The sequence below is a fragment of the Pteronotus mesoamericanus genome, unplaced genomic scaffold (assembly GCF_021234165.1).
Source record: "Pteronotus mesoamericanus isolate MK-2021 breed Mesoamerican mustached bat unplaced genomic scaffold, CSHL_Meso_final contig_181, whole genome shotgun sequence".
Taxonomy (NCBI): domain Eukaryota; kingdom Metazoa; phylum Chordata; class Mammalia; order Chiroptera; family Mormoopidae; genus Pteronotus; species Pteronotus mesoamericanus.
The window spans coordinates 11,502,367-11,518,197 of NW_026555077.1; the positions used below are offsets into that span (position 1 = coordinate 11,502,367).

Genomic DNA, 15,831 nt, shown 5'->3' on the forward strand with positions numbered 1-15,831 from the left:
GAAGTTGTCTGTTCATGCATGGGCATTCCAGTCCACTCTCCTTAGCTGCCAGGTTACATGAACGTGGCGCAAACTGTTCTTGTTATATTAACAATGGCTGGGCTTTTTCCAGACAGACTTCGTAGTTTGGACCACCACAGTCATTTGCAAAAGAAGAAATTGTCCATTTTGTCCTCCTCTGGTTTAAACATAAGTCAATACTATAGTCCCTTTTTCTGTTGGGAAGGCAGCTACTTAGGACACTGTTGGAATAGCGACTAGTTAGGGCACATGAGTCAAGAAAGGTGGGAGGCAGAAGAGCCAGTCCTTCTACCCTTGCCAGAAAGTACAAGATTTACTTTTAAACATTAAGTAACTCTGTAAGAATTGCACACACACAGAGTAATATGTGGAAGGAGTATCAATGTCAATAACCAGTTCCTTGAAAACTTAGCCGAAAGAACAGTCATGATTTTGTATTCAAATATTTCCTAAAAATGTCAGAACATCTAAAGCTTCTCTGTAAATCTAAACTGTTATTTAAATTTAACCTAGGTCCCTAGAGGTGATTAACAAATACCATAATTGCAATCAAACCAAAGAATACTTGAAAATGAATTTTAGGGACTGTCTGTAATTTCAGGCTATAGTCTCAAGAGCAGAGATATTCTGGGATAAACTAGGGAACACTTTTAGTGAGGTCTACTTTAATACAAGAAAACAACTTAAGACATAACAAATGCCCCTCGAAGTGCACAATTTAATTCTAGTCCTTCCCATGGCTCAGCAAAACAATTTAAATATTTCTGGAGGTCTGTATAACCTTTAACATGGTAAAGACATACATGGAGAAGACATGAACAGGGTTATGGGAAAAACAAGAGATCATATGACATTGAGAAAAGTAGGTAGTTCTACCAAAATACATGCCCAGTTCACACAGTGAGTTGTCAATGAAGAGTTTAGGAGACATAAATATAGCAGAGTAACCTCTAAAGTAATGAAAATATGGAAATCCTTTGACAACAAGCCTGATACTCACATAGTTAAAAAAAAAGAAAAGGATACAAAATAAAATAAATGTATCATCTCATCCTTGTCCTGGAACTCATGTAAAAATTCCACAAACCAGAGTGACTCAGAACAATAAAAATTATTTCCACAGGTGAAGCAGTCTTAAAATGTTGTAATAAATACGTCTAGTAACTTCTTTTAACAGTGGCATAGGTTTTGCTATGTATCAGGACGTGGAAATCATTGCTATAGCATAAAAAAGAAGCAAAACAATATTTACCACGAGTTGCTGGGCTGCAGCGAACCCAGGAAAACACACAACCATTTCCTTCTGTCACCTGCGCCTGTCTATGGAAAATTCATTCCGCTTAGAGAGATCATGAGAACTGAGCTACTGTTACCTTTTGTTTCTATTAAGAATGCTATTGCTTCTGTTATAACAACATTTCAAAGATTACTAGGAATTCAACAGTAACATATTTTGGTGTGAAAAGTTTAATATAATATCTCAACTCAGGAACTCTATTCAACTCTTATGAGCTTTAAAGAGAACAGAAGCAGGGAAGCTAACGTATATACCAGTTTCACGAACACTGTATTTCTTAAAAAGTCCTATGTCTTTCGAATTAAAATTTTAGAGGATAAAATACTTGTGGTTTCTTAAAAGTTAAAACAGCTGCATTGACATTAAAAAACTGGCTTTTGTGCAAGGACAGTACTTTTTAAAAATATTCATTCATAACGGGGAAAAGAAAGGGAAGGGTCAAGTCAAGGAACATGTATAAAAGACACATGGACAAAGCCAAAGTGGGGAGGGAGTAAGGGTGGGAGGTTGGGGTGGGTGGGGCAGGAGAAAGTGGTGGTGGGAAAATGGAGACAAATATACTTGAACAATAAAAAAATAAACAAAAAAATTAGTGGAAAAAATATTCATTCACATCTATATAAACAAAGTCAATGGGATAGGTCCATAGAACAAACACTGATGATGCTCTATTGCTTTCAGAGTTAAGGGTATGGACAAGTAAAAAAATAAATATTGAAGGTCAAGTAAACAGTTTTGAGACTTGCAGGACTATCGGGCATCAAATCAGCAATGCTAACCACTGGGAGATTTCTGAAGAAGAAACAAGAGAGGCTGAAGCGGAGGCTGTCCATGGAGAACTGCATTCTCTTGGCCCGGGGGCACCATGAAGCCGACCAGCTCGGCTGTAAACAAGGCCCAGTGTTGCCCTGACACAGGCACCCAAAGGAAGCCAGCTACTCTGGCAGTTAAAACACCAAATATAACTACAGACGTGGGAATTTTTGCAGGAAAAGATCCAAACCGTGAGCCTTCAGAACTGCCCATTCTGTGGTTACATAGCCATGGCTAATGTTGACTTAATTAACTTTCAAGAGAGAAAAAAAAGACCAAACAACACACCCACCTTTCACTGAGACACCTTACAGAGTGGGATTTAGCATTACTCAGAATGGGGAACCCTGTCAGAACAAACAGTATTAATTCCAAAAGCTGAGTTGAATGGGTCAGGTTAGCCCATTAAATTAGAAATAAAACAGGTAAATTAGAGAAATGACCTTAATTAATCAAAAAATTAGCCATGTAATTTCCATACTCTAAAAATTTATAAGACATTTCTTCCTTCCCTTTTCACTTTATATGTTTTTTTCATCTTTTTTTACTTGTATTTCTTTTTTTTCCCATCTTTTCTTCTCCTACCCTTTGCTACAGATTCCTTCCCTGGCCACAGCGACTTCAGGTGACCTCTGCGATTTCTATTCACCCAACTCACACATCTTTCTTTCCAAGAGCTGGTACTAGTTTTGAGGTAATTACCTTTTTCTTTTTTTCTTCCCTTCCCCCATTGTCTTCTGGAGTACTAATGTCAAAAAATGCAGAGTTATTGGTTACACACTCAACATCCCACCACTGAAAATGCCTGTAGAGTGTAGTGTTAAGACCAAGGGCCTGGCAGCTCGGCTACTTACGAGCCAAATGACCTTAAGCTGTCAAACTTTCTGAACTTCAGTTTTCTTGTTAAAAATGGGTGGTTAATCATAATGGTACCAACCTCCTAGGCTCCTCCTGACCATTAAGTACATGTAAAGCATTTAGTACATAGTAATTACTCAATAAACATTGGATAGCTCTCTTATTTTGATGAATACCAGCTTGTGTGCACCCAGTGACAAATACTTGTACTATGAAACTGACCCACAGGAGAATATGGTTTCTTTTTCTCTTTACCTTTGGACAAGTTTCTTAAGTTTTCCCATCTCATGACAGACCTCATCTGCTTTCCAGTAAATTAAAATTAGTCTTTTCTGTAAAGCCAATGTAGAGTTACAGCACACACACTGAGGACACATTTAAATTTAAATCATTCCAATTTGATTTCCTTCCAGCTCCTGGAGGCTGTCAGGTTATTCCTTGTACATCTCTGCTTTGAAATAGCTCCTGAAAGTACAACATAAGGTGGGAAGTGGGCCTCTCTGGTAAGATGTCCTGCAGGACTCAAGGGTGTCAACCAAAATGATAGATAATGGTTACAGTTACTAAAGGCATTACTGCTCTAAAGGACTTGGTCTAAAGAATTTCTCCTCTTCCTTAATGCCTAGCCTCCCTTTCTTACCTTCTCTGCTCTACTCAACTCTTGCCTTCTTTATGGCTCTCATTTTTGTTCCTTATTTGTCCTATCACATTTACATCATTATCCCCTCTTCTCATTTCACTCCTTTTGGGTTCTCATGGGGAATAGAAAGAACTGGGGGTTTGAATACAGTTTCTATTACTTCTTAGCTATGTAATTTGGAATGAGTTAACCTCGGTTTCCTAGTCCGAAAATGAGATAATGTTTTCCCTCTAACGGGGATTATGTGGGTAGCAAATAAGCTAATACATGAAAGGTACCTAGTTCAGTACCTGGCACATTATGATCAAAACCAGTAGTTGCTAAAAACAAACAAAAAAACAAATGAACAAACAGAAACAATCAAACAAACCAGTAGTGGTTGATACTGTTATTATTTTGTCCTAAATTAACTCAGTGCTTGGTTTGGATTGTTTTTGAAAAGAAATAAAAGATAAAAGCATACCCATATGCTGCATTAAATCAATCATCTTTTATTCCCAATTTTCCTGTTCCTCTTGCAAACTTTCCCTCCCAAACAATATACCAAAACAAATATAAAACTTTATACATTTTTCTTGGGGAAGCTATAGTCAAAATAGCTTGTAATAGTGACATAATTAAATACTTTATTTAGATGCCAAGGTTGTCCAGTTGGCCTTATCGAAAGTTGACTTTGCTGCATATTTTAAACAATGTTCACTTTGAATGTTTCACAGCTTCACTTTCAATGTTGTGAATGTTCCCACGAGATTTATTGGACAGTCTGTACTGAGGCTCCATTAAGAACCTGCACCGACCTCTGTTTGCCAAACTGCTTTCCTTTAGCTGCTTTTGCTCACTGAGCTGCCAGATGTTTTGACTACAAACGAGGCCCTAGGCATTGGACTGTCCGCAGCTGCTGTGTCTCCGGCGGCCGCAGTTCTGTCCTGTGCCGGGAGCTGTGCTGTCACCACCATCGCCAGGTTTTCAATACCCTTTAAATGGTCTGAGTCCCTTTTGTAAGAGCTTTAAAGTCATTCTCATCCTATTTATATTATTACTTAGTTCTAAAGAGATGAACAGCAGCAACATAGCTTTGTTGGTAGTGAGCCCGTTTCATTTCCTCAACTTGTTGCTGATCTTGTTTTGCCTTGAGTATTAAGTGTAACAGGCAGATAGGGCTGGGGAAGCCAGTCAAAATGCTGAGGTGATTGATGTCTCTAGAATGTCAACAGACAGCTGGCTTGGAACTTGCTGGTGCATCGAAGTTACACTGTCCAGGCCAAACTCAAAAGGCCACATTTCACTTGTTTATGCCACCTTAGCCACCTTTGTGTTCTTTGTTAACCAGCACACTTTGCTCCTGTGACCACTCGGACTAGTACATTTGGCTGATTTTATAGTAACACTTAATGCCCATATCATGCTTTCACATATATTTTCTCATTTGATCAACATTTCAGAAATTAATCAAATGGGGCAGATATACCTTATGACTATATAGTGATGATAAAATGAAATAGTTGTGATGCTCACAGTCACTCCACAAGGAAGGAAGGGTAGGCATTAGTACATCCATTTTATAAGAGTGAACTGAGGCTGAGGGAGGTTGACTGACTTGCTGAGTGGTCTCTTGAGCCCACGCCCCTGTTCATTTTCATGGCACTGTGGACTTGAGATTCCCCTGGGGCCTATCACAGACCACAACCTCATCAGAATTGGAGCTCCTGCCTTCTGTTTTCCAACTATGTATGTTTATGTCCATTGGGTATTACAAGATCCTTGCCAAGGTAATTTTGATTTCCATGATATATTCATATCAGAGAAGAATGACATTTCTGTATATGAGGGTCTTAGAATACTACGGTACAGTGTGATTAAAATGCTAAGTAATATGAACAGAATGTACAAAACACACTAGGAATGTTCACCAAGGGTGGTCTGTATATTAATTACCACCCTTCAACTGTGGGATGCTTTAGGTTCATGTTCAAGGAATGTTCAGTGGTTCATTCCTTAACTCCTTCTCATGTGCTGATTACATTACTAAAACTAACCAAAACTACCAAAAAAATAGGAGGATCAAAAAGAGGTTTCACATACTAAATGACTCAGTCTTAAAAATTCCTAAGTAAAAACATACTGGAACCCTCTCCCAAACCCTAATTTTAGGACAAAGCTGTTAGGAGGAATTTAGTTAGCAATATATTATAGCACACATTAAGATAGTCTTCTTATGTGCCACTCTACTAAGAACTCATATTTAACTTATCTAACCCTCATAAGCTGTTGAAACAAGTACAAATATTATTTCCCTTTTACAGATGAGAAGAACTGAGGCAGGGTAGTTGACTTGCCCAAGGTCTTAGAGCAGCAGAGCTGAGATATGAACTTACGGAGGTGTGTTCTGAAGTTTGTGTTCTTCTATTGTTTAAATTTGTCACCATCAAAATGACAATTTAGATAGCCACAATGCAGTCAAATGAAAGTAAATGTTGAAATGACTGTGAGGATCTACAATACCTTTTAATTTATTTGTTTGAACAAAATGTGGATTCAGATGTTCTGGAGGAATGAAGGATAGGGGCTGCAAACAGCAGGACTTTGAACTTAGTTTTGTTTTCCCAAGAATACACAAACTAAGGTTAACGAATTTTTGGAGCTACTACTTCATCTTTCCAGCATCTAGATCAGACTACGAGAAATATTTGTGGAAAAATGTTTAAACAGTCAACAATGTATTCAAATTACAGTTGGATTACAAAAGCATATGGGCATGTAGACACACTTCAAACCAATGAATTAATCTGGAAAGGTGGGAAGGGCTTCTGCCACACTGGGAAGTAGGGCAGGCAGAATTCTGACATGGTGCCAAGACTGCCACTCCCTGATACTCACGTTGAGTGCAAACCTCTCCCTTTGAGTGTAAGAAAAACCTGCAAATATTGTATCATTCTTGTGATTAGGTTTATTTCATGTCACAGGAAAGATATTCTGCAGTTGTAATTAATGTTTCTAACCAGTTGACTTGAGTTAATTGAGAGAGAGAGAGTGAGAGAGAGAGAGACAGAGATGGATGATCCTGGGTGAGCCTGACTTAATCAGGTGAGTCTTTCAAGGAGGGTTCAATGGTCAGAGGTGGAGGAAGTCAGAGAAATGTTCTACTGTATGGAGGAAAGTCAACTACCATGTTGGGAATGCTTATGTAGTGGGCCTACGGCCAGCCTCCAGGAACTGAGAGTAACTTCCAGTTGATAGCCAGCAAAAAAAAAAAATACACCAGTGGCCTTAGTCCTACAATCACAAAAAACTGAATTCTGCCAACAAATTTAATGAGCTTGGAAGAGGACCTAAATTCCAGATCAGAACTGCCCAGGTAACAACCATTTACACTATGAAATCATAGATGGGCATTTTTTTAAAATTGCTATGCTTGTGGTTGTTACATTGCAACAAAAAAGTCAATACATAAAGCCCAAAATTATACATATTTTAAAAAAATGTATTTGTAAAGGCCTTTTGTTAGAAGCAAAAGAGTTGAACTAAACATTCATTTCCAAGTTGTTTTTTCAAAATATAGCTCAATGATTCTTAAGATGTTCCTAAAAAATTACCAAAACTACAATGTTTAAATGACTTTGGGTGCCAGGTCCACCAACTTCCTTATTCTGTTATTTATTAAAATGTTGTACAGTTATATTTTCAAATGCTGGATACAAGTTGCAGTATTGTTTTTTTGGCTATAAATCTAATACATGTTCATAAAAATTAAAATGACAACAGTGTAAATAGTATATGTAATAGTAATATAATAGTAATAGTATATGTAAATAATAATACAAAGCAAAAATGTGCCTTGAATCATCCCAATCTTATTATTTTCATTCATTTAGTAAATACTGAGTGTCTGTTGAGAGCTAGACACCATGCTAGACAGTGGTCATTGACCATAAAAGAATAGACGGGGCTCCTGCTGAACGGTGTCCGTAGGGTGACGGACATGAAAGATTTACTCTGGTCAACATACAGTTATACATTAAATAAGGGCTCTAAAGGAAAGCAAGAGTGTGCTTTGGGCTATACGAAGGGTACATGTTTCAGGGGGTCCAAGAAGATCATTCTGAGGAAGTAACATCTAAGCTAAGAAATCAAAATATTAATAGTAGTTATCTATTCCTGCTGGTGGGCCATCTGGAATTCTTCCTTAGAACCAAAAGGGGTTTCTGGATGATACTCAGATCATAAATGGCTCACCTTAGTCTATTAGAAAATATAGTGAAGGGCTTCTGTATTAGGAAAATGGTCAATAGAAATGAAAGTTACTTTGTACATTAAAGTCTTCAAAAATTATCAGAGTCAAGTAAATGTCATTAATCCTGTATTCGTTCTGGGAACTCATGATATTTATAGGATGGTTAACATGTATGAAAGTTTTTATAACCGCCTACCTCATTTTCCTCTTATTGAACTTTCATAATAACAACTGTTGTTAATACATGAATAACATCTTCTGAAACATTCCCCACAGACTATTAAATATCCATTGCATTTTTTCCCACTGGTTTCTTGGATTTCTAAACTTGCTGGTTTATTTCTAGTGACAAGTTCTAAAAATTAACCAGGATATTTAGCATCTTGATTTTCATATTTGCAAGATGAGGGGGCAGAGCTTAAAAATGAGGTCATTTCCAGTTCTAGATTTCTCAGAGTTGTCCCAAAACAATTTTTGGCATTCATAAATGTGACTATAATTGTAATTTTATTTCTCTCTCATGGAGTTTATTGAAAACATCCTAGATGATTATTCATGAGTAAACTATTCTGTTTATCCAAATTCAGTCAGAAGCAATGAGGTTTGGTATATGAATGGAGGGAAGACAGGGAAAACCCAAAAGCGGATCAAAAAATCTGAGAAGGATGGAAATCCTCAGAGGAGAACAAAGATGGATTCTGCTGCTGTAGAGAAAAACTATGTCTAGAAAACAAGGTGTATGAGTGTCAACACTAAGTTATGATACATACGTTTAATTTTATTTTTTCTTGAATAACCCAAGGTGCTTCTAATTACCTGGCAACTATGAAGATTACGCTATACAGAGCACCCACAATGTGTATCCCATGAGAAGACAGATGTCAGGCCCTGCTTTGTTGCTAACCTCTGCATACTTCCTCATATCTGTATATAGTATAGCAGGGTTCATAAACTTTGGGATCATCCTTACCCAATTCCCAGGATCAGTCATGACCTGAGAAAGAAGGATCTAACAAGCTCCAGGCTCATGCTCTGGGATTCAGCACTAAGGCATTCTTTATGCCTTGTCCTGCTTTAGCCATATACCCGGGCACTACTATGGTTATTTTCACTGGGGTCCTATTCTAATAATTTATCCCAGTCTCTTCCTATGTGAAGGGTGCTTCTCCATGTTCTCCCTAAGGGTTTGGGCATTGTTTCTACAACCCAGAACTGTAGGTGAGCTTCCCAGGTGCCTCCTACGTGCCAGCGGTCCTTGTCATCTTTCTACATCTCCTCAACACAGAATCAGTATCCCCGGGATCTGAGAACCCACCTCCTCACAACTCATAACTCTGGCCCTCTTTTACAATTTTAATGCCACAGGTTTAACTTATTATCATTAATATTAAGTAAAATGTATTAAGCTCTTTCTAGGTGCCCAATATTGTGCTAAGTGATTTTGCATGGATTATACTTTCAGGGACCTCCTAGGCTAAATCAGTCATCACTCAGGACTGCTGCAAGTGGCATAATTTTGGCCCCTGAGGGGGAGTCTGTTGAGAGGTGTCTGAAGACACAGGGGTTCCTTTGGACATTGTCCTATCTAAATATGGCACCTGGAACTGGGGCTGCTCTGAGAACACCGACGTCAAGGATGGCAAGGCGGAGAGATGGCAATAACCCGGGACCTTGATGACATTGTGGAGAGGATGAGACAACCAACCCTGGAGCCCTGGAGTTCTTAATACAGGGTGGGGCAAAGGAGGCTGATAGCCGTGAGTGAGTGAAACAGAGTTCGTTCTTGTATTATTATTAGTTATAGTATTGTTCCATATGAAGAGCTGTAAACCTACTTTTGTCCCACCCTGTATATGAAATTTTTATTTCTTTAACTATTTTTAATTGAGATTTCTGTTAGTTGCAGCTAAAATCAACTCATTTACTTATATAACGAAGTTGGCAAGCAGTATCCAAAGAGTCCATAACAAAAGACCACATTCCAAAACTCATTAAATTCTGATGTACAAACAACTTTTCATGGAGGATTTTTCTTTCTTTAGGAACACACAATGACTGCCATTCCACAAATGGCACAATATGTAAGATGTGATTTTAACTGATAGTACCTACTATCTTGGCTAACAAGAATGTTGATCAAATGACACTTATAATACTAAGACAATCCTGCTTACAGAAAACAGCAGATTATAACTAATTATTTGTAAGCCAAAAGTACCCCAAGAAGTAATATATACCTCGATTCTGTAGATAAAGCACAATTATTACAACTCCTTTATCAGAGTTGGGAGTTAATGTTGCAACACTCACCTTCAGACCAGTGCTCAGATGTGGAGAACGCCTGATTAGGAAGTTTAGACAGAAATGAAGAAGGAAAGCCAATGAGGCCAGAGTACAAAGGAGAATAAAAACAGCTCTGAAAAAAACTGGAAAAGATCCCTCTCAGTATCTGGAGTGGAAACAAAAACAAAGTTCTAGCTGTTCAAAGGCCCCTTCATAAAGATGTGGCAGTAAGACAGTTTCCTAGAAGAAAGCTGGAAGCAACATTTAGCATTTTAAATGAAAAAATGGTCAGGAGCTCTGCTGGTCTCGTTGCCCTTGACATACAATGTGCTAATTCAAGTAGTCCATCTCCTTGTTGATGTTAACGATACAACATATGTATTGAGTGTCTATCAACTGACATTCTGTCTCCAGAGGATAATAAAAATACAATTTATCACCAAATACCAAATGAAAATAAGTGTCAAAAGTCCTGCAAAATTTAGTATGTTGAAGACTAGGAAACTGACAAATTTTTAAACTAATTTTCCTGAAAGTCAAAAAGCATAAAAATTTGCTGTGCATGTAGTCCAAAATAAGCACCAGATAGCTTGAAGTGCCCATAATTTTCTGTGAACTCAGAGAAGTTGCATGATGCCATTTATAAAGGCAAACAGCTTTACAGTATGAGAAATACTTTGTATATTCAGTACACAATTAATACACTGTAGGCATTAAGTTGTCCTAGAAACCTTCCAACATATCCTTGTGCCCGCTCCAGCTGCGGGCCTGGCTGGGTTAGGTATCCCTTCTGTGTGCTCCCATGTTCCCCAGGGTGTTCTGCTAATTAAAATTCTGGCCCCAGTAGGCTCTCTCTATATGTATTGAATGAAGAGCTGGATGACTTCTCAAGTTAGGCATAATTTCTAGAAATGCTACAGTAAACTTATGCATAAGGCAAAACTATCCACTTTGTTCAGCCAAAGCATAGAAATCAGGAGGGGTAACCTCTTCTAGACAACTCTTACAGCATTTCAAAGGTGAGCAGACTCATCTTTATTTCTAAAGTACTCCAAGTGAGAAAACCACCCTGGGTCTATTCATCACAATAGTCATTAACTGTCACTCTTTACCTTCTCCAATAATGTCATTCATTTACCTAGTCAATTGACAAATATCTATTCAGAATTTTAAAATATATTTGGCACTATTCTAGGCCATAGGAATGCATCAGTGAAGATAGAAAATTCTGTGTATATGTATTCTAGTGGGGATATGGAGAGATAGACAAGAAATAATACACAGAAAAATTATTAGATATATTAGATAGTGGTAGGTACCACACAGAGATTTATTTCAGGGTATATGATATAAAAGGAGTAAGTGGTTAGTGTCAATTAGGAAGTAAGGAACAACCTTTCTGAAATGTGACATTTGTGCTGAGACCTGAATGACCGAAGTTTCCAACAAGAGCCAGGCAAAAGTCCTAAGGTGGGAATAAGTTTAACTTATTCGAGGAACAGAAAAATAATCAGTATGGGTCTTAAATAAAGAGGGCAAGTGTTATGCACTGCCCAATCCTCTACCCCAATTCTTATGTTGAAGTCCTAACCCCCTTTACCTCAGAAGGTGACTGTATTTGAAGACAGGGCTTGTAAAGAGGTAATTAGGTTAAAGTAAGGTGACTAGCCCTGGCCAGGTGGCTCAGTTGTTTTACGTGTCATCCCACATACCAAATGGTTGCAGGTTTAATTCCCGGTGAGGGCACATACATTGATTGTGAGTTTGATCCCCAGATGGGTGCGTATGGGAGGTAACCAATTGTTTCTCTCGCACATTGATGTTTCTCTCTCTCAAAAACCAATGAACATATCCTTGGGTAGGAATAATAATAAAAAAAATAAGGTGGCTAGCATGAGCCCTATGTGACTGTGTAACAAGAGATCAGGACACACACAGATACAGAGGAAAGACCATGTGAAGACACAGGGAGAAGGCAGTCATGTACAAACCAAGGAGAGAGCTCTCAGGAGAAACCAGCCCTGCCAACATCTTGATCTCGGAGTTCTACACTCCTGAATCATGAAAAAAGAAATTTCTATTGTTTAAGCCACCAGTCTGTGGGACTTTGTTATGGAAGGTCTAGAATACTAACACAGCAAGGTACCAGATAAAACTGGGGATTTAGCAAGAGGACAAATCATACAGAATGTAGTAAGCCGACTTAAAGGGTTGGAATTTTAAATGCTGTTAAAGCCTCTGGAAGTTTGAAGGAGAGGAGTGATACAATCTAATTTACAAAGACAATTTTGGGTAGCTGCATTGTGAAAATGGACTAGAAGGCAAAAATGGAGGCAGAGAAGTTAGTTAAGAGGCAGGTGCAGTGATCCAAATGAAAGGTAATGGTGGCTTGGACAAGAGTGATGATAGTAGAGACAAAGAATCTCAGTTTGAGATCTATTTTGAAGAGGAGTTGACAGCACTTGGTGAAAGATTAGATGTAGGGATGAAGGAGAGAAAAGAATCAAGAGAGACTCAGATTTTTGCCTTGAGCCATTGAGTGGACGGTGGACCAATCTCTGATATAGATAAGGCAGAGGAGAGAAGCACATTTGGGGAGAAATTCAAGAGTTCTGTTCTGGCCATGTTGAATTTAAAATGCCTTCTAAACAAACAAACAAATAAGGCCTTCTAGATATTAAAATAGAAAAATTATCATATTTGAATATATTAAGCTAGACTTCTAGAGAGTAGTCAGAACTGAAAATAAGATTTGGGAATCAATGATAGAAAAATAGAATATAAAACTTGGGGGCATTAGGACTCTCTCAGACTGTCGCCTGCAGGAAGTGATGTAAAATATCTGGTCTTAACAATTCCTCTTAACAGTATTCCAAGAAAGACACTCCTGGATACATTTTTGGTCCATTGCTATTGCAAAGTATGGTGGCTGCTTGCAGCAATGGATGGAAAAATCTTCCTTTGACAGGAAAGAACTGCTTATTCCACATTCATCATAATTGCAAAGATAAAGACTAAGAACATATAAGTGGATTGTAATAAACTTTCCAGATTTAATAGGTATGTGATGGGTTCAAGTGCTATTCCTTGACAACTGCCTTAGATTTTCTTTTTAAATTCATTTTTGTGAAAGCTGTAAAATATAACAGTAGCATAAGATTTTATTCTTTCAGAAACCATCAAGTTTGAAATTTTGATCACTTGCACGGAAGACAAGGTGTAGTTCATTAAGCAGTTAAATAGAGTAAGTAAAGCTATAGGAAGAACAATAAACACATTTCAGATCAGTCAGTTCAAAAATACATTTGCACTATAGCACCAAAGGGCCGAATAAATGCTTGCTGTGCTAATTAAAACATATTCTTACTTCCTTATTCAAGTAGGCCTCCTAAAGGCCTTGGCTCAGCACCCTTCGTTAGTCCATCCTTAGTGCCTGCTATATGTGCCAAGTACAAGAAAGGCTGCATTTTGTACAAAATTATACTTATTAATTTTTTACCAATTAAAACATGCTTCATGGTTCAAGTTGGTGCATGTTTCAAGATGCAAGTTGGTGCTTTTTTGACTGTACCACATTGCCCAGTGCTTCAACACAATATTCAGGATGGTTTTTAGAATGCTGAAATTATTAGTATTGCTATTTTTCGGAATGCCGGTTTTAATTTTACCCTTCCTAGTCCCGGGTTTGTGTGTGTGTGTGTTTATGATTAAAGCCTTCATTAGAGATGGCTGTGACAGGCTCCGGTCAGGGTTAGCAGAGCACAGTCATTCATTCTGAGAAGCTGCCTTCTGATGCCAGGCTACAGTATGGCAGGCGATTTAGTAAATATTCACTCTTTGTCATATGTTTAAGCATTTGCTTCTCTTTGAGCTTATTTTTAAAAGTTATGAAAAACCACCAGCTGAATATTTGCATGTTTATGGATATGAAGTAAAGGCTTATTTCCAACCATTGTTGTTCAAAGTGGTTTGTTTCAATAAATTGTCCTTGTTTTCAGCAGTTGTCCATATTCTAACATGGTTGTAACAAAAATAGTGAGTAATTTCTCATCTGTTATAGAATCTGAGCATGCTCAGCTGGACTGAGACTGAAACAGTTCGATTGTATTTTCTTAATAGAAACGTTCCAGTCAATGTTTTCCCAAGGAAAACTAATAATCATCTAACTAATGAGTTTTGCCTTTCCCAAATTACTTTAGTAAAAGATGGTAACCTTCTTGCCTTTATGGTTTTTTTTCCTTTAAAAAAAATTATTTCTAGTTCCAATTATCACTAAGTATTAACTAATTTTTAAATAAAACATTCATTTGAGCAATAGCTATGAGGGATATAGCACAGAAGGGATTTCATATCTGGTTTTGAGTAATTTTTAAAGTAAAATAAACTAAATGGCATCTAGATTCTCTTCTTATGAGACAGAGCATGATGAAATTAGATTTCATAAATGTCATTGCCCCTATTTATTGTCTTTTTCCTTGAACCAGGGCTGAGCTGGCTGGGATCCATTGTCTCTCAACCAGATTTATTATGGATCAGATGCATTCCATTTCACAACAGGAATGTGCTTATTATAAAATGTACAAAACTTATGGTCTAGCAAAGCACACAATCTGCTGGCAAAAAACCCACTTCATTTAATAGTAAGTATAATTGGAAAGTTTTTGAATATATCTACATTAAATTTAACATGACAAAAGTTGACATTCAAATCTGAAAATAAATTCCTGCTGAACACACTAATGTTTATGCTGTCAAAACTAAAAGCATTCTAGTATTATGCAAATACACTCCCATAATATTTTTTATTGACATTATGTAGTTAGCTAGATTTTCTTGTTGGTTCAGTTTCTCCTGGATAGCAACTCAGGAACTTTAAAAAGTAGATTAGTTCTTTCAGGTCTTCAGAGCACAATTTAACATCCATTTCTTTAGTGATTATTGTCATTTGGTATTTGTGCAATGAACTGGAGTATCTTTATAAATAACAAGAAGAGACTGAGAGATATCTCTAAGAACCAGAAGACTGTGGATAAATTTAGCAGTAAAACTACGCAAAAAAATGAATTACAACAATTTTTAAAAGTGTGCCTGTTAAGAAAAACTAAAAGGAAATGTGTGAAAATAAACAGAGCTGTGGTTAGTTGGAAGATAATGGTTGTTGTGTCACTGGAAGCTGTTGAGAAATACCTGAGCATGTAAAACTTCATTTACTACCTACAACAGTAGCTACTGCCCAGCCTGGCCCCCGAGGCAGATCTATGCACAGAGGTCACAGCTTGTTAATGCGTGCTTTTTATTATTCTAAACATCCAAATACTCATGGGACTCTGGGTAAGGAAGGGTAGACCACTTACAGCCACATTGAAGATGTCTCCTTTGTTCGGGCTATCGGCCCGGGGTTCATCTATGTTTCGCTCCATCCAGGCTCTTGTTACTGGAGCCCCCTTACTTCCCTGGACTATTCACTTGTACTGGACTTGAAACAGACCCAGCACAGCTTTTGCTTCTGGATGGCCTATTTCTAGTCCATGCAAACACTTCCACAACCCTGGCAGTGCAGCTATGCCCAACACAGTAGCCCTCTTTTGGCTCCCTATCTAGTTAGTCAGTCACTCAGTTTCTTGCCCTCGAGGTCTTCCAGACTCCTGCTCATGGTGTTTTCCAACTGCAGCAAATAGAGATCAACTT

At 37.8% G+C, this 15,831-nt stretch overlaps 1 protein-coding gene across 1 annotated transcript in view; it reads right to left on the reverse strand.

Moving 5' to 3' along the window:
- The window catches only part of DDAH1 (dimethylarginine dimethylaminohydrolase 1), a 144,573-nt gene that overhangs the window by 46,037 nt on the left and 82,705 nt on the right, over positions 1-15,831 (reverse strand). The window lies entirely within an intron of this gene.